This window comes from Hylobates moloch, unplaced genomic scaffold (assembly GCF_009828535.3).
Source record: "Hylobates moloch isolate HMO894 unplaced genomic scaffold, HMol_V3 SCAFFOLD_14, whole genome shotgun sequence".
Lineage (NCBI taxonomy): Eukaryota > Metazoa > Chordata > Mammalia > Primates > Hylobatidae > Hylobates > Hylobates moloch.
The window spans coordinates 51,840,220-51,859,532 of record NW_026652289.1 but is presented as its reverse complement, the minus strand read 5'-3'; the positions used below and the strand labels follow the sequence as shown (position 1 = coordinate 51,859,532).

The window sequence follows — 19,313 nt, the reverse complement described above, 5'->3', positions numbered from 1 at the left end:
AGACCTCATCTCTAAAAAAAAAAGTAAGAAATAAAAATAGAGGTTACATACTGTATGATTCCAACTATACAACATTCTGAAGAAAGCAAAACTAGAGAGAGTAAAAAGATCAGTGGCTGCTGGGGTTAGGGGTGGGGGACTGGGGAAGAATTAACACGCAGAGCACAGGGGATTTTTAGGGCAATGAAACTACTCTGTATATTATTAAAATAGCAAATACATGTCATCATACATTGGCCCAAAATCATAGAACATATAAGACCAAGAGCAAACATAAATGTAAACTATGGACTTGGGAATGATAATGATTTGTCAACCCAGGCTCATCAATTGTAACAAATATACCACTCAGGTGTATGATATTGATAATGGAGGAGGCTATGCATGTATGGGAGCAGGCGTTATGTGGAAAATCTCTACCTTCCTCTTAATTTTGTTGTGAACCTAAAATTGGTCTTAAAAAAATAAAGTTATAAAAAAAAAGAAAGAAAAAGAAGCAAATATGTTTGAAAAACTAAATGTTTAAAGTTTTACCAACATTTCTTAAGCAGCTAATACAAAGCTAAACAAATAAAGGCAACTCTGCACGATTTAAAACCAGTTTTCAATCATATGATGGGTTATCTGCCTTCTGTTACCAAATATAACATTTCCACTGACACTGAACTTCCAAAGATAAATTTTAAATTGTCTGAATCTGACAGAAAATCATATTCAAATCAGCTTAACTAGGACATATAGATCATCTGTGCCTACTGCACCATTCACAATGATTACCATTGCTGCCTTCTAATTGTCTCCTTTAAATAACCCAAAATTATATTATTGTGACAATACACTCTACATACTTGGCAAAGATAAATTTTTGGTACTCATCACTGATGCAGCTAAATGGAAATTAAAATTTATGGAAGAAAAGACTGTAAAAGCACAGGCACTAAAATCTAATCACTCCACTCCTCCGGAAGAAGAAATTGATATCAAATGTGACTGTGTGTATGTATTAGTACAACAGCCAAAGCTGTCATTTAATTGCATTTTAAAAACTTTAAAATGTATTTGCTTTACCAGTCTCATACCATTCTCACTTTGCCATAAAGATACACCAGTCTCACCTTACTATAAAGATAACTTTCCAATACTCTCAGAAAATGACAATCGGAAAATGCCAAGCAGCTATAAAAATGATCATTTGTATTATGAATACATTATTTTTCTATAGCTTAGTCTGATTTTGTATTGTCACACTCAAAAACCTCAAAAATATTTTTCACTTATAAGTGTTTTTAAACACAGATATACTTTGGGCTGGGTGCCGTGGCTCACACCTGTAATCCCAACACTTTGGGAGGCCGAGGTAGCTGGATCACCTGAGGTCAGGAGTTTGAGACCAGCCTGGCCAACACGGTGAAACTCCATCTCTACTGAAAATACAAAAAATTAGCCAAGCATGGTGGCAGGCCCCTGTAATCCCAGCTACTCGGGAGGCTAAGGCATGATTATTGCTTGAACTTGGGAGGCGGAGGTTCCATTGAGCCCAGATCACACCATTGCACTCCAGCCTGGGCAACAAGAGCAAAACTCTGTCTCAAAATAAAATATAATAAAATAAATAAATTAAAATACAATAAAATAAAAATAAAATTAAATAAACATACATATACTTTGGAAATCAGACCCAAGACTAATAATGAATATATGCCAAATTATTCACAAATGACATACAGTACCACCCTTACCTTAGTCATAAAAGTTACATTCTACTTTAAAACAACCTTCTGAACAAAGAAGTACTGTTTATTTCCTTTCAAAAGTAATCCTTGGTGCCAAAAAACTGGTAATAAAAGTCTTCTACAATCAAGAAAAGGACAAATGTAAAAATTTAGTTGGCTTCCTTCCCTCAATTCTACTAATATAATTCAAATTCTTTAATCAAATTCATTTGACTTAAATCACCTACATTAACATACAAAAAGACAAAGAATAATTTACTTCAGAAGTTTTCTGCTGATTTTTTGAAAAAAAAAAAAAAAAAAACTAACTCTGAAGGGCAAGAATATAAGCCGCTATACTTCAGAAATTTGTTGGTAAAGAGAAAGTATATTTGGTGGCTTACACAGCCTATTTCAAGGAATGTTTAACTCAGCGTTATCAAAAATGATCAGAGTGGTACCACGAAGTTGTAATCCGAGTCATGTTTTACGAACAAGGGAATACAAACAAGACAAGAAGCTGGAGCAACCTCATAGTCACTGATGCACATCTTTCTCCTCAAAGCTATGAAGGCCATTTTGTCAAGCAGGATGAAACAGAACAAAAGTGGCTCTGAAAGTAATGTTACAGGCATTCAGACAACTCCATATAGATGTACAGCTAAGATTACCAATTAGTTTACCAATTGGCTGCAACGGATTCGATTGGTTTGTAATTAATTCTAGTTACTGGCGCACAGAGCAGGAAGGTTGGCGCCATCCCTTTGTCCTCCTGACACACAATACTAGTGCGCAGGCCCTTGGGCCCATGACATCAATACAGCCCTCCAATTCAGCTACAGGAATTAGCACAGTGGAGTACTCCCATAGTGATGAAGGGCTAGAAACATGCACTGCATGAGAAGTCAGTGACAAAAGGGAACCTTTATGAAAAAAAATGAGCTTTACCAAAATGAAAACAAGTTTCTTAAAACATTTTTTAAGAACATCTTATCTCGTTTTTTGAATGCTACTACTGGAATAGTTCAATAGGGAAATCATCTAAAAGCAAAACATCAAGTAAACCATTTGCAAACTGTCAATATCATTCACAATCTTCTTCAGTTCTCAATCACTCATTTTTTTTAAATCTCTCTCCTAAATTTTTAATATAATCTATCTAGAAAAAGAATACTTAATATCTTCACCAACCAAAACCTTATAAATTAAAATCTGCTAATGGAAGCCATGCTCCTTTATAATTTAATCCTTACCTGCATCTTTGTGGGTAAATAAAATTTGTAGTTGCCTGGATAGTGATACAAATATTTTACTGCAATTCCTAACCAATTTTTATCTCAAACTCACTTGCAAGTTGGCTTGACTAGATGCTTCTAATAGTATTTCCCACTAAGAAAAATCAGAGACCTACTGCCACTAAGAATAAATAGACAAAAATGCTAAGTTATAAGGCTCAAATTCAAACCCCTCATAGATGCCTGCACAGTTACCTCCAAACAACTGCTTCAAGATCTTTCTTTTGCCTGGAATATTCTCCCAATACCAATCATATGCTTTTATTCAGCCTCAAGGATCTTCAGCCCTCATATAGTCCAACATCTTCATTTACGAACACAAAGGTTGAATACAATTTGGTGATTTTTTTTAAAATCACACAACTAGCTTTGAGGACACACTAACATGACTATTAACTGATGACAGCTCCTATTCTCCCTTTAAGAGCCAGCACAAATACCACATATACAAACTCTTCTATGATCCTACAGCCAGAAGTTACCTCTCCTCCTGTGGGCCGTATCAAGTATAATAATGTCAATGGATATTCAAGTCCATAAGAGCTACAAAAACAAAAGTCCCTTCTCTTTCAAACCATATTTGTCCATAGTAACACATCTCACTTTCTAAGTTATTAGTCAAAAAAATGTTATTCTTAAAATATTTACCTTCATTGAGACAAACATGCACAGAGGAGCAAAATTTATTCCAAAATCGTAAATTGACTATCTTTTCTCCACAGTGATCAAATCTCAAATCATTTCAATAACCCAGAATAATAAAAAACAGAATTATAACCTTTCCTACTACACCTAGTGGTCTGGGCACCAAGAAGATTTGTTTTTGTTTGTTTGTTTGTTTGTTTTTGTTTTTGCACTATATAAGGTTTTTATTAAGTTTTTTTTTATTATTATACTTTAGGTCTTAGGGTACATGTGCACAATGTGCAGGTTTGTTACATATGTATCCATGTGCCATGTTGTTTTGCTGCACCCATTAACTCGTCATTTAGCATTAGGTCTATCTCCTAATGCTGTCCCTCCCCCCTCCTTTTTTTTTTTTTTTTTTTTTTTTTTTAAGACAGACTCTCGCTCTGTTGCCCAGGCTGGAATGCAGTGGGGTGATCTCGTCTCACTGCAACCTCTCCCTCCCGGGTTTAAGCAATTCTTCTGACTCAGCCTCCCAAGTAGCTGGGACTATAGATGCATACCACCACGCCCAGCTAATTTTTGTATTTTTAGTAGAAATGGGGTTTCATCATATTGGTCAGGCTGGTCTCGAACTCCTGACCTTAGGTGATCCACCCAACTCAGCCTCCCAAAGTGCTAGGATTACAGGCGTGGGCCTCCGCGCCTGGCCACAAAAAGATCTGTTTTCTATGTTGCAGTCATTATCTGAAAAATTTCTATCATTTCAAATAGTTAAAAAAGAATTTTTAATTAAAAAATGGAATTATCTCAATAAAAAGTGTAAATAACCCAAGGCGACATCCACAGAAGGAGAAGCATGGATGTTCCCTCCTAAAAGAAAGTCTTTAAATTATAAAAGGAAAAAACTGTGGCATTTAAATCAACATGACGTGTTTGATCTAAGGCATTTTTGTTATACTTCACCCAAAACAGTGCATGTTGTAATATTCATTAAATGTGGTTGAATAAAATATAAGTCCACTTGTGTTTCCAGTCCTTAGCTCTGAGGCTAACTCGTTATGTAATTTCTGACACATCATTTAGTTTTACAGCTTCCCATCAGTAAGATAAAATGGCTAGATTATATGATTTTAAGACCACATTAAGATCTCATGATTTATTATTCAGTTTCATATTCTGCTCTATTTTGGTTTCTATTACCAATCACATACATGATTTTCATTCTTTTTTTTTCTGACAAAGCTAAGTTGTAATATGTCTAAATCATAATGAATTAGACAAAAAAAAATAAGGTGGAACTGGATTTCACCTTCCAGTTACTATTCTTCCACCAAATTGACTTGAACAAATGTCCACTTCCCAACATCCCATTTCTCTTTCTTTCCATTTCCTCTCGTTGTCTAAAAGCTACAGATGACTGCTACTGAGATTAAGTCCAACAAAATCTCAGGGCTGAGGTTATTTCATCCTGTTGCATTATGCCAGTTCCCAAATGAGACACTAATTCATTTTTTAAAAATACGTCTCCACTTGGAATCCCATAGCCTGTGGACTCGGTCCTGAGGACTCAGCTTTCTCAAGCTCTTCTGTAGTGAGTATACAGGCAGCTTAGCACTAATTATAACATAACCAAAAAAGTCAACTAAGACCATACAGTAGGAGGTTTTAAAAGCCAAAATGATTAGTCTACTGTGGATTCAGGAGACTATAGAGATAGAATTCATACAAGTTTTACAGCAGGAAAGTAATATGAAGGACTATAAAAAGAAAAAACTAGAAGAGGACATACCAAAAAGATAACACTTCACTGGAGAGTAATAAGGGTCTTCAAAAAGCAGTATCTTGACACTAGGAAAGAGGGAAGGAGTTTGTGAATGGAAAAAAAAATGCAAAAGATGAATGGATAGGAACTTTGTAGTCAACAAAATATAGAACACAGCTGACTAGAAGAATGGTGGTTCCATCAACAAAAATAAATCAGGAAGAAATAGTTGAAAAATGAAAGTATGGTATAAATTGGTATAATACCTATGTCTAGAAAATAGGCTAACATAACTAGGAACTTATCCCAGTGCTATGGTTTGAATATTTGTCTCCTTAAAAACTCATGTTGAAATTTAATCCTCAATTGTGGCAGTACTGAGAGGCAGGGCTTTTAAGAGATAATTGGGCCATGAGGGCTCTGCTCTCATGAAAGGTTTAATGGGTTAATGGATTCATGAATTAGCATGGGAATGAGACTGGTGCATTTATAAGAGGAGAAAGAGAGGCCTGAGCTAGTAGACTCAGCCCCCTCACCATGTGATGTCCTACGTTGTCTTGGGACTCTGCAGAGTCCCCACCAGCAAGAAGGCCCAAACCAGATAAAGCCTGTCTATAATAATGAGAAATAAATTTCTTATCTTTATAAAGATAAGATTTTTATATATTTATATAATTATTTAATAAATTACCCAGTTTCTAGTATTCTGTTATAAGCAATAGAAAACAGACTGAGACAACCAGACAAGTCAAATTTGACTAACCCACAGTAGTTATGATATGGTAATTACAAGTCCCAGGTTATTCCATTATTCAACATACCCAAAAGGAAAAAAACCAATGCTCTATCATATTGATGATAATGTATATGAAAACTAGATATAAGAAACAAAGATCTAGCAACCCAGAAATTGTCAATAAAGTGTCATGTTAAACAGAGTAAAAAATGACAGCTATCTATCTCTACAACTTAAACACTCATAAATCAATGCTTTAGTAAATGTTACATATACAGGAGAAATTAATTATTTAACCAATCAAACAGTAAAATTTTACTGTGAAGACTACAATGCATGAAACACAACAGGAAATATGCAGAATAAGGCTAAGAAGAAAAGATACAGATACAGATACAGATGAAGAAAAGATGGCTATTAATGTAAGACAACAGTGAGGTAACAGAAGCCAACTCCCACAAATGCACAAGTGAACTCAGCCTTCTATCCTTGTCCTGAATCTCATATTCTCTGTAACAAATTTCAATTCCGGAGCTAAAGTGTAACAGGCAAATCAAAACAATAAGATTATAACATTAATATCAGACGAAACAGAATTCACAATGAAAAGCATTTAAGGGCCAGGCTGGATCAAATGATCCAGCAATCCCACTACCGGGTATTTACCCAAAGGAAACGAAGTCCTTGTATGAAAAGGACACATGCACACGCATGTTTATAGCAGCACAATTCACAATTTCAAAAACTTGAAACCAACCTAAATATCCATCAACCAACAAGTGGACAAAAAAAAATGTGCTATATATACACCATGAAATACTACTCAGCCATAAAACGGAATGAAATAATGACCTTTGCGGCACTGTGGATGGAGTTGGAGGCCATTATTCTAAGTGAAGTAACTCAAGAATGGAAAACCAAATATTTTATGTTCTCACTTATAAGCGGAAGCTAAGCTATGAGGATGTGCAATGGCATAAAGAATGATATAATGGATTCTGGGGACTCAGGAAAGGTGGAAGGGGGAACGAGAGATAAAAGACTACATACACTATCTGACAGATCAAGGAGATTAAGAAAACTAGTATTTGGAGGATCTAACTATTAATTTCAAAAATATAAATGTAAACCTAACACTTTCCACAGAGAATCCACCTTACTCACTCCTCCATGTCCAAGGAGTATTTGTAAATACTTAGCATCACTATCAGGCTTCTCTTATAATCATTTCCTTCCCCATCAGCTTAGGTTCCATGGCCCATTACTCCAACTACTCTCTTACCCTCTTCAACTCCTTTTACTCTATTCAAATTCCAATGCATCTGCTTGAAGAATACTAGCTCAAGATTAATCCATATACCCACCATCTTTGTACCTTTTTAGCATATGACTGGCTGCTAAGGATCACTGGGGGAATTAAGAATCACACAACTATGAAGACTAACATCAGTGCAACTGTGTATGTAGCCTCATGGCTTCACACACTCGTTCAACACGTATTTACTGGGCATTTCCTATGATCCAGTGCCAGTACCAAGTACTGAAGATGAAGATGGAGGGGTAAACAATACAATGTTGTTTCTATCCTCATGGAGCTTAGTGTCTAGAAAGGGAGACAGATATTAAACAACTAAATATATAATTATTTCATTTCAACTGTGATATACATTTCCAAAGAGAAGCATATGCACTATAAGAGCATATCATAGTCTGAAACGTAAGTTAGGCTCCCCTGGGAAAGTGACACTTAGGCTGAAATGTAAATTATGAATAGGAGTTAAGTAAAAGTAATGAGTAAGAAGGTGTTGGGCAAGGAGAAGGAGGAAAGAGTGTTCTGGGCGGAAAAATTAGAACATGGAAAGGCCAGGAAACACGCAAGGACATGATATGGTTACGGAACCAAAGGAAGTCTGATTTACATGAGGCAGAAGGGAGGGGACAAAAGTGGTGTGAAATGAAGAATTCATAGATCAAGTCACTCAAGATCCTTAACATCACCATGTTAAGGATTCTGATGCTCAGAGTAAAGAAAAACCTTTGAACAACTACAATCAAAGTAATGAGAGAGACACATTTGTCATTTTCTAAGTAGCAATCTGCCTGCAGTGTGGAGAATCGATTAGAAGGATGCAGGAAGTCCTATTAGAAGGCTTCACTTGTAATCTAAACATTTTATGACAGCTTGGACTAGGATGGTAGCAGTAGAGTGAGAGATGTGAATGGATTGGAAAGATTTAGGAGGTAATTCTGAAAGGAATTAATCCATTGGATAGTGAGTGGGTTTGTGAGGTGAGGGGAGGAACCAAGGATGTCTCCCAGGTCTCAAGCACAAACACCTGGGGGTAAAAGCAGTATTCAAGGAAGAGAAACACATCAGGTTTGAGGTGGGAAGGAGAGATCATCAACTTAGTTTTACCAGTTTAAAATGCTGTGAGAGAGAAGAGCCAAAATGGCCAAATAGATGTAGCCAGGAAGAAGAGCTTCACCCACCAAGAAAGATCAAAACATCAAGTAGACTGGCATACTCCAAGCAGATCTTTGTAAAGAAGGCATTGAGAGATGATAGAGGGAGAAGACAGACCCTGGGGCTGAATGGGGAAGGAAGCTGGGAACCCTGAACAGGGCTGCCAAGCACCGTGACCTGTTCCTGGCCCAAAGTGGCTCTTATGCAAGGGGTGAGTAGAACAGGCATGAAGTAGTCCACCCTCACCACAGACCTGCAGGAGCCCCTCATGACCTCCACAGGCATTTGAGATGGCAGGGAGAACTGCCTGGGGAGTTGGCAGAGAAAGAACTCCAAACTGCATGGAGCGCAGAGGGTTAGGCATGGGGACAGCTACTATGGAGCATGGCCATGGGCTCCCATTCCCCAAGGCTTGCCATACTCCTATAGGTAGGGGTTTGGCCTTTTTTAGCTGCCAGACCAGGAGAGAGCAGGGCTGTCTTGCCTGCAGTACAGGGCCAGTCTGATCTAAATGCTCCCATTTGCTGGCCTCTTCCAGGGTCCCTCCCTGGCCACACACACTCGAAACACAGCCACAGTGGCCCCACTGAAATGCTTGTCAGTGGCCACTACCATAACTCTTTCCCAGCCCCCACCCTCCCATAGGAGTGCTTTTGTAGACAGGACCCTGCCGGCACACACACACCCACAATATCCCCTTGTCAGCATGCACGTGCATGAGGACCCACCACTATGCACATCCACAGGGCCCCCACTGCCCTGTTGGTGTACACCAACCCCTCCCCCTCAATCACCCATTGGTGAGTACTCACCTATGGCATCCCCTGCCACCCTACTGGTGCACAATCACCTGTGGTTGCCCCACCGCCGCACTGGTACACACTCACCCACAATGCCCCCGCACCACCACCACAGCATATTCTCCCATGACCCCTTCCATCACCCCACCGGAGCATGTTTGCTAGCAGCCTGTCGGAATGTGGTTGTCAGCTGACTGGGAGTACCTCCATCCCTCAAGTGCAGCAGGTGCTTGACCTCTAGGGACCAGAGAACAAAGCTGCAGGCCTAGTTCCAACCCCCCAGGGTTAGAGTCCACAGCACAGGAGTGCTGTGCTGAGGCTTGGTGGCCTGAAAGCATTCAGAAATGAAGCCAACTGACTATACCCAAATTATACCACAGTCAAACCCTCAAGGGCATCAAAGAATATAAAAGCAAAAGGCTCTATCCAAAGAACAGCAACTTCAGAAACTAAAAGAACATCACCACACAGAGATGAGAAACAGCCAGCACCAAAATTCTAGCAATTCTCAAACCAGAGTATCTTATTTCCAAATAACTGCACTAGCTCCTCAGCAATGGTTCTTAACCAGACTGAGATGGCTGAAATGAAAGACCTACAATTCAGAATCTGGATGGGAAGGAAACTCCACAAGATATAGGAGAAGGCTGAAAACCAATGCAAGGTAAACAGTGACACCATCTATGAGTTGAAAGACAACATAGCCATTTTAAGAAGGAACCAAACTGAACTTCCGGAAATGAAAAATTCACTACAGGAATTTCACAATACAACCGGAAGCATTAATAAGAGAATACATGAAGCTGAGGAAAGAATCTCAGCGCACAAAAGACTGCTCTTTCAAATCAATGCAAGCATATAAAGAAAAAGGAATTTTAAAAAATGAACAAAACCTCTGAGAAGTATGTGATTATGTAAAGAGACCAAACCTCTAACACACTGTCATTCCTGAACGAGTCAGAGATACAGCAAGCAATTTGGAAAACATATTTGAGGAATTATACAGTTGGATAGGTGTCTCCTCCCAAATCTCAAGTTCAATTGTAATCCCCAGTGCTGGGGGGCCTGGTGGGAGGTGACTGAATCATGAGGGTGAATCCTTTATGAACGGCTTAGCACCATCCCTTTGATGCTGTCCTCATGATAGAGTTCTCACGAGATCTGGTTGTTTAAAGTGTGTGGCACCTCCCCCTCGCTCTTGGCCCTGCTCCTGCCATGTAAGATGCCTGCTGCTCCCGTTTTGCCTTCTGCCATGAGTAAAAGCTCCCTGAGGCCTCCCCAGAAACAGATGCTGCATGTTCCTATACAGCCTGTGGAACCACTAGCCAATTAAATCGCTTTTCTTTATAAATTACCAAGTCTCAGGTATTTTTTCATAGCAGTGTAAGAATGAACTAATATGCAGCAATTGTCCATGAAAATTTCCCCAACCTGACTAGACACATCAACATGCAAACTCAGGGAACAACTGCAAGATACTATATAAGACAAAAATCCCCCAGACACATAATTATCAGATTCTCCAAGGTCAATGCAAAAGAAAAAACCTTAAAGGCAGCTAGAGAGAAGGGGCAAGTCACCCACAAAGGGAAACTCATCAGCTTACAGCAGACCTTTCAGCAGAAACCCTACAAGCCAGAAGAGATTGGGAGCTTATATTCAGTATCCTTAATGAAAATAAATTCCAACCAAGAATTTCATATCCAGCCAAACTAAGCTTCATAAGCAAAGGAGAAATAAAATCCTTTTGACACAAGCAAATGCTAAGGGAATTCGTTACCATCAGACCTGCCTTAAAAGAGGTCCCTAAGGGAGTCCTAAACATGAAAATGAAAAAACAATACATGCCACCATAAGAGCCCACTGACATGATAAAGCAACTATACAATCAAGTCGACATAAGAATCAACCAGCTAACAACATGATGATAGGATTAATGCATCACATATCAATATTGACCTTGAATATAAATGGGCTAAACATTCCACTTAAAAGGCAGAGTGGTGAGCTGGATAAAGAAGCAAGACCCAACTGTAGGCTGCCTTCGAAAGATGCATCTCACATGCAACGACAACCACAGACTCACAATAAAGGGATGCAGAAAGATTTATCAAGCAAACAGAAAACAAAAAAAGCAGGGGTTGCCGTTATTTCAGACAAAACAGATTTTCAACCAACAATGATCAAAAAGGACAAAGAAGAGTATTACATATTGATAAAGGGTTCAACTCAACAAGAAGATTTAAGTATCTTAAACATATATGTACCCGACATTAGAGCACCTAGATTTGTGACATAAGTTCTCAGAGACCTATGAAGAGACTTAGATAACCACACGTAACAATAGGAGATTTCAACACCCCACTGACAGTGTTAGACCGATCAAGGTAGAAAATTAACAAAGATATTAAGGACCTAAATTGACACTTGATCAAATGGACTTAACAGGTATCTACAGAATACTCCACCCAATGACAAATGAATATAAATTCTTCTCATCTGCACATAGCACATACTCTAAGATGAACCACACACTCAGCCATAAAGCGATTCTCAACAAATTCAAAGTGAAATCAAACAAACTACACCCTCAGACCACAGTGCAATAAAAACAGAAATCTATAATAAGATCTCTCAAAAACATACAATTACATGGAAATTAAGCAACCTGCTCATGAATCACTTTTGGATAGGCAATGAAATTAAGATAGAAATCAAAAAATTATTTGAAACTAATAACAAAGAAACAACATAAGAGAATCTCTTGGACACAGCTACAGCAATGGTAAGAGGAAAGTTTATAGCACTAAATGCATACATCAAGAAGTTAGAAAGATCTAAAATTAACAACTTAACATCATACCTAGAGGAAGTCAAAGAAAAAAAACAAGGGCAAACCAACCCCAAAGCTAGCAAAAGAAAATAAATAACCAAACTCCGAGCTGAACTGAACAACACTGACGGGCAAGGATACTCACCACCATACTAATAAGGAAGAGCTGAACTCAACAACATTGAGACATGAAAATCCATACAAAATATCAATGAAGAAAAGTTGGTTCTTAGAAAAAAAAAAACAAAGTTGATAGACAGCTGGCTAGATTAATAAAGAAAAAAATATCCAAATAAACACAATTGGCAATGACAAAGTTCACATTACCACCAACCCCACAGAAATATAAAAAACCCTCAGAGACTATTAGAGACACCTCTGTGCATACCAACTGGAAAACCTAAAAGAAACGGATAAATTCTGGAAACATACAACCTTCCAAGATTGAACCCAAAACAAACTGAAATCCTGAACAAACCAATAATGAGTTCTGAAATGGAATCATTAAGAAAAAACCTAAAAACCAAAAAAATCCCTGAACCAGACAGATTCACAGCTGAATTCCACCAGATATACAAAGAAGAGCTAATAAGAATTCTACTAAAATTGTTCCCAAAAATTGGATGTTGGCAGAGATGCAACATCCAAAGGCTCCTAGAACTGATGAACAACTTCAGTAAAGTTTCAGAATACAAAATCAATATACAAAAATCAGTAGCACTTCTATACACCAATAACGTCCAACCTGAGAACCAAATCAAGAACACAATCCCATTCACAATAGCCACACACACACACAAAAATAAAATGTCTAGGAATAAATTAAACCAGAAAAGCTCAGGCCAATATCCCTGATAAACACAGATTAAAAAAAAAGAAAGAAAAACAAAACTCAACAATATACTAGCAAACAGAATCAAGCAGCACATCAAAAGGTTAATTCACCATGCTCAAGTCGGCTTTATTCCTGAGATGTAAGGTTGGTTCACACATGCAAGTCAATAAATGTGATCCACCACATAAACAGAACTAAAAACAAAAACCACATGAGAATCTCAACAGACACAGAAAAGGCTTTCAATAAAATTCAACATCACTTCATGTTAAAAACCCTCAACAAACTAGGTATAAAGATAACATAACTGAAAATAATAAGAGCCATCTACGACACTCTCATAGCTAACATCATACTGAATGGGCAAATGCTGAAACTATTCCCCTTGAAAACCAGAACAAGACAAGGATTCCCACCTCACCACTCCTATTCAATGCAGTAGTGGAAATCCTAGCTAGAACAATCAGGTGAGAGAATAAAATAAAAGGCATCCAAATAGGAAGAGAGGAAGTCAAGCTGTCTCTGCAGACAATATGAGTCTATACCTAGAAAACCTTATAGTCTCTATCCAAAGGCTCCTAGAACTGATAACTTAACTTTCAGGATACAAAATCAATGTACAAAAATCAGTAGCATTTCTATACACCAGTAATGTTCAACCTGAGAACCAAATCAAGAACACAATCCCATTCACATTAGCCACACAAAAAAAAAATCTAGAAATAAATTTCACCAGGGAGGTGAAAGACCCCTACAATGAGAATTACAAAACAATGATGAAAGAAATCAGAGATGACACAAACAAATGGAAATATATTCCATGCTCGTGGATAGGAAGAATCAATACTGTTAAAATTGCTATACTGCCCAAAGCAATTTACAGATTCAATGCCAAACTACCAACTACCAATTCCAAACTACCAACTACCAATGCCAATTCCTAACTACCAATGTCATTTTTCACAGAATTCAAAAAAACTATTCTAAACTTCATGTGGAACCAAAAAAGAGCCCCAAAAGCCAAAGAAATCCTAAGCTAAAAGAACAAAGCTGGAGGCAGAACACTACTCCACTTCAAACCATACTACAAGGCTATAGTAACCAAAACAGGATGGTACAAAAATCAGATACATAGAACAATGAAACTAGTTAGGGAACCCAGAAATAAAGCCACACACCTACAAGCATCATATCTTCGAAAAGTCAACAATAACAAGCAATGAATAAAGGATTCCTTACTCAATAAACAGTGCTGGGATAACTAGCTAGCCACATGCAGAAGACTGAAACTGGACCACTTCCTTTCACCATATATAAAAATCAACTCAAAATGGATTTAAAAAGTTAATTGTAGGCTGGGCACAGTGGCTCACGCCTGTAAATCCCAGCACTTTGGGAGGCCGAGGCGGGTGGATCACGAGGTCAGGAGATTGAGACCATCCTGGCTAACACGGTGAAACCCCGTCTCTACTAAAAAATACAAAAATTAGCCGGGTGTGGTGGCAGGCACCTGTAGTCCCAGCTACTCAGGAGGCTGAGGCAGGAGAATGGCATGAACCCAGGAGGCGGAGCTTGTAGTGAGCCGAGATCTCACCATTGCACTCCACCCTGGGCAACAGAGACTCCATCTCAAAAAAAAAAAGAAAGAAAAGAAAAGTAATTGTAAAGCCTCAAATTATAAAAACCATAGAAGAAGACCTAGAAAATATCATTCTGGATATATGCCTTGGCAACAATTTCATAACAAAATCCCCAAAAGCAATTGCAACAAAAACAAAAATAGACAAGTGGGACATAATTAAACATCTTCTGTACAGCAAAAGAAACAATTAACAAAGTAAACAGACAACCCACAAAATGGGACAAAATATTCACAAACTATGCATCTGACAAAGGTCCAATATCTAGAATCTATAAGGAATTTAAATCAACAAGCAAAAAACAAACAGCCCCAATTAAAAAATGGGCAAAGGACATGAACAGACACTTCTCAAACAAAGACATAACACAGCCAAGAAGCACATAAAAAATGCTATATCAGTCTGCTCTCACACTACTAATAAAGACATATTTGAGACTGGGTAATTTATAAAGGAAAGAGGTTTAACTGACTCAGTTCAGCATAACTGGGGAGGCCTCAGGAAACTTATGATCATGGTGGAAGGGGAAGTAAACACGTCCTTCTTCCATGTGGCAGCAGCAAGGAGAAGTGTGGAGCAAAAGGGGGAAAAGCCCCTTATAAAACCATCAGATCTCATGAGAACTCACTCATTATCACAAGAACAGAATGAGGGTAAGCACCTCTGTGATTAAATTACCTCCCACGATATGTGGAGATTATGGGAACTACAATTCAAGATGAGATTTGGGTGGGGACAGAGCCAAACCATATCAAATGCTCAACATGACTAATCATCAGACAAATGCAATACAAAACTACAATGAGACACCACCTCACATCAGTCAGAAAAAGTATACAATCCCATTTAAAACTGGGCAAAGTACATGAACAGACATTTGTCAAAAGAATACACACACAAGCATATGAAAAAATGCTCAACATCACCAATCATTAGAGAAATGCAAATCAAAACCACACTGAGATCCCATATCATACCAGACAGAATGGCTATTATTTAAAAGTCAAAAACAGATGCTGGCAAAGTTGTAGAGAAAAGGGAATGCTTATACACTGCTGGTGGGAATGTAAATTTGTTCAGCCACCATGGAAAGCAGTTTGGAGATTTCTCAAAGAACTGAAAACAGAACTACCATTTGACCCAGCAATCCTATTATTGAGTATATACCCAAAGGAATATAAACTGCTCTACCAAAAAGATATATGCACACATATTTTCACTGCAGCACTATCCACAATAGCAAAGACATGGAATCAACCTAGATGCCCATCAATGGCAGACTGGATAAAGAAAATGTGGTACATATACATCATGGAATACTATGCAGACATAGGAAAAAACAAGATCATGTGCTTTGCAGGAACACAGATGCAGCTGGAGGCCATTATCCCAAGCAAACTAATGCCGTAATAGAAAACCAAGTACCAAGCTCTCTCTTATTAAGTGGGAGCTAAAGATTGAGTACGCACGGAAACAAATATGAGAATAGGAGACACTGGGGCCCAACTCCATCAGAGTTTTACATATACTCACCTAGCCAAGTGTCCCCAGAGAAAGCTCCTATGACTCATACCTTCATCTATGCCTATGCTCCTTCCCTCACATATATCATTAGATATACTCAGGTCTTCTCTACTTGATCACTGAGAACTCCTTTCAAGGCATACTATCCTAGAGTCCCTTCAAGCCCAGCTGGCACAGGCTACTCCAAGTCTATTGTGCTACGAAATCTCTAAGCCAGATGCAGGTGCCAGTCTCTATATCCAAAAGTGTCCCCAAGCCTCCAGAGACACACATCTAGTTCCCTCCAGATTGAAATGGGAAACAAGGAAAGGAAAATAAAATGTATTTCCCAGCATGTTTTCCCCCAAACTCTCTCAACACATTCCAGAGACACCAAAATCAGTCCACACAACAAACATTCAACCAGAGAAGAAGATGCCAATCTCCCCTTCTGGCAGCCACACCCACAAATTTCACAACCAACTCTTTCAACCCTTACCTCAAAATTTTGTGAGAACAAATGAGGAGATGGCCACCACTTCATTAACTAAGCATACTCCAAAAAGCAACTCCCCCAGCCCACTCTAGCCTACTTGGTAAGAGAGCAAGGGAAATGTAGGGGTGATGCTTAGAGTTTTGCTGGAACGTCAGTTCTTAGCAATTTATGTAGTAAAGTAGTGGATGTCATAAACAGGCACAATCTTCAAACTCAAAAAATGAGGAATGTAGCTTCTTTTGATTACAAAGTCAGCATCTAGTCAGAAATCCTGGGCAAACAGGAAAGATACTTTTCACATCATGCTATACTTACCATGTGAATTACATAATGTGTTATTAACTGCATTTTACATATGAGACACAGAACTGAACTGTGATTATTTTAACTAAGGTTAAAAGATAAAAATCACAAATAGGAAAAAATCTTTCAGTGCATTAACAAAACAATGGCTGAATCCACGTACAAAATGAGGAAAAATTATTGGGTCATGTATCTCATTAAGATACTAACCAAATGAGATCATGGATGGCAGTGCTTTGATAATAAGAATAAAGCAAAACAAAACAAGAAAACTAGTTAGTATATACCCAGTATGTGCTTAGACGCAACGTTAAAATGTGTCTTTTTACATCACCACCTGTAAGTCTTGGATGAGGAGAAGAGTAGAATATAAAAATACCTTTTAAACTCCTAGATTTCTCAGCATAAGCCTTTGAGCATCTTGGCACAGTACAAAGAATGGAAAACACATCTCTATTCCTCTCACTTTGTCAAAACTTTCTCCATTCTTTTAATCTACAACTTACACACAAAAAAATCTATGGCTAGTAAGCTTTTATAAAGCTTGGAATAAGTGAAAGAACCAGAAATAAAAGCCACACTTTCTTGTGGCCAATTCTAGCTTCCTAAAACACAGTCGTGTCAGAGACAGGTGCAAGAGTTTCTCCTTATCACAAAAAGACGTAATTGCAATTGGTAAATCTCACTTTACTCTAAAGAAGTATATATATTTTTAAGTAAATTTGATTTCATCAATCAGTGATTTGTTATTTTCAAACAAACAAACAAAAAAAAGAAACTGCTGCTTTGATTAATCTCTAGGGGTAATCTAGAGATACTCTAAGCCCAAATGCTCAGTTTACAAAGCATAACAGAAAACTAAGTCCAGTAGTGTCTTCTACCACAACATACTGACTCATTATACTCCAAGAATATGATTTTACTTAAAAATATTTTTCGTTAAACATAAAAAGTGGCTGGGCATGGTGGCTCATACCTATAATCCTACCACTTTGGAATCCTGAGGTAGGAGGATCGCTTGAGCCCAGGAGTTCAAGACTAGCCTGGGCAACATGATGCATCCTCATCGCTACAAAAATTTTTTAAAAATTAGCCAGGCATGGTGGTGTATGCCTGTGGTCCCAGCTACTCAGGAGGCTGAGGCAGGAGGATTGCTTGAGCCCAGAAGGTCAAGGTTTCGTAAGCCATGTTTGTACCATCACATTCTGGCCTGGGTGACAGAAAAAGACCTGCCTCAAAAAAAAAAAAAAAGTTTTTACATGCTGGTAGTATGTGTAACAACCACACAACATGTATTTAGATGGTTTCAACTACTGTTCGTTTTGAAACCTGCTTTCCATAACTAATATTTTTAAGTTAGTCTAAAACCTATTTTGACTGTTTCCAATTTAAGAGGAAACATAGCTGCTGTCTCAATATGTAACTCTTCTTTAACCCCTCATATATTTCAAAGGTTAAATAATGAATTCCAGGGTTTTCAACCATGTTCACCATAAAAACAGAAGTTATCTCTTTAATATTTCTATAAACATGTATCACTCTGGTTTTCCTCAAAATAGTTTTATTCAGTAAAAAGTAATATGGTATACAGTCTCTACTTACTAAAAGGCCAGGCTTTTTAGGTAGAGACACTCTACACCATGTGTCTGTTTAATATCCTACTACAAACACAAGATTATTTAAAATTAGAAAACACACCTTACAATGACATCCCAATCCCACCCAGGATTGTTTATGGTTAGCCATCAGTCTCACTTTTCTCTGACCAAAGTGAATTAGAAGAGTGATAAGTATCTCAATGGAAAGGGAGTAATGTCCAATTAGACATTAAACATGAAACCAAAGAATGTGAAATCTCACTAGTGCCATCTACAGCACCAATGGAGAATACAGATAAGAAAGATTTTAAAAATAATGTTGTGTGTGTATCCAACCCTTTGATTCCCTGCCCAGAACTATGTATCAAGACAGCTTTCTACCAAATCCTTCACAGAATATAAAATATATAATTAGGTAATGCCAAAAAAAATCTTCAAAATCAAGAAAACCTGAAGCATAATGCTGATGTTAGTGTATGGATCAAAAGAACAATTTTTCATAAGAGGTAATTAAATGAAAAGCATACAGAATTTATTAAAACTAGAAAAAGTGAGATAAATGATCCAGTCAGGGCCAGGCACAGTGGCTCATGCCTATAATCCCAGCACTTTGGGAGGCCAAGATGGGTGGATCACTTAAGGTCAGGAGTTCGAGACCAGCTTGACTAAGGCAGCAAAACTCCATCTCTACTAAAAATACAAAAAT

General features: G+C 37.9%; 1 protein-coding gene across 7 annotated transcripts in view; it reads right to left on the bottom strand.

The window, feature by feature from the left end:
- SCAPER (S-phase cyclin A associated protein in the ER) overlaps nucleotides 1–19,313 on the bottom strand; it is a 591,234-nt gene that overhangs the window by 509,064 nt on the left and 62,857 nt on the right. The window lies entirely within an intron of this gene.